Consider the following 490-nt stretch of genomic DNA (forward strand, 5'->3'; position numbering starts at 1 on the left):
GGGGCGGGGTTTTGGGGGGAGTTTATTCCCTCCCTCTCTAGGAACCTTCTAAAATGTGCCTGGGCTTTCAAGGGCTCGTCACTAGTCTCCAAACGGAACGTGTTCATGAATAAACAGCTCTTGCTTACTCAGCTGTGGGTCGTCAGGGGTGTTTGTTTCTCTCTCTGCTGCTGGTCGCTGTTAACCATTTCTAGTCGCCTTGACACCTCCAAGCAGGTGGATGTGTGTGTGTGTGTGGGGAGGGAGGGGATCAAAAGGGAAAAATCATGAATCGCTCGTTGGTTTATTCTCTGACGCTCTAGGGACAGCTTTGGCGGGAGGAAAAGAGCTGTTGGCTCACAGGAATGCGTCTTTTGGATGACCTGTGACGTTCTCTAGTGCAGCGATTGGTAGGATGTCTGGTAGTTTTCCCCTGATTATGCCTAATTTCTGCCGCAAGAGGTTTGATTTTTCTTTAAATTAAAATGTGTTGCTTAAGCTCTTTATTTTT

Source organism: Neophocaena asiaeorientalis, unplaced genomic scaffold (genome assembly GCF_003031525.2).
Source record: "Neophocaena asiaeorientalis asiaeorientalis breed wild unplaced genomic scaffold, Neophocaena_asiaeorientalis_V1.1 scaffold597, whole genome shotgun sequence".
NCBI lineage: Eukaryota > Metazoa > Chordata > Mammalia > Artiodactyla > Phocoenidae > Neophocaena > Neophocaena asiaeorientalis.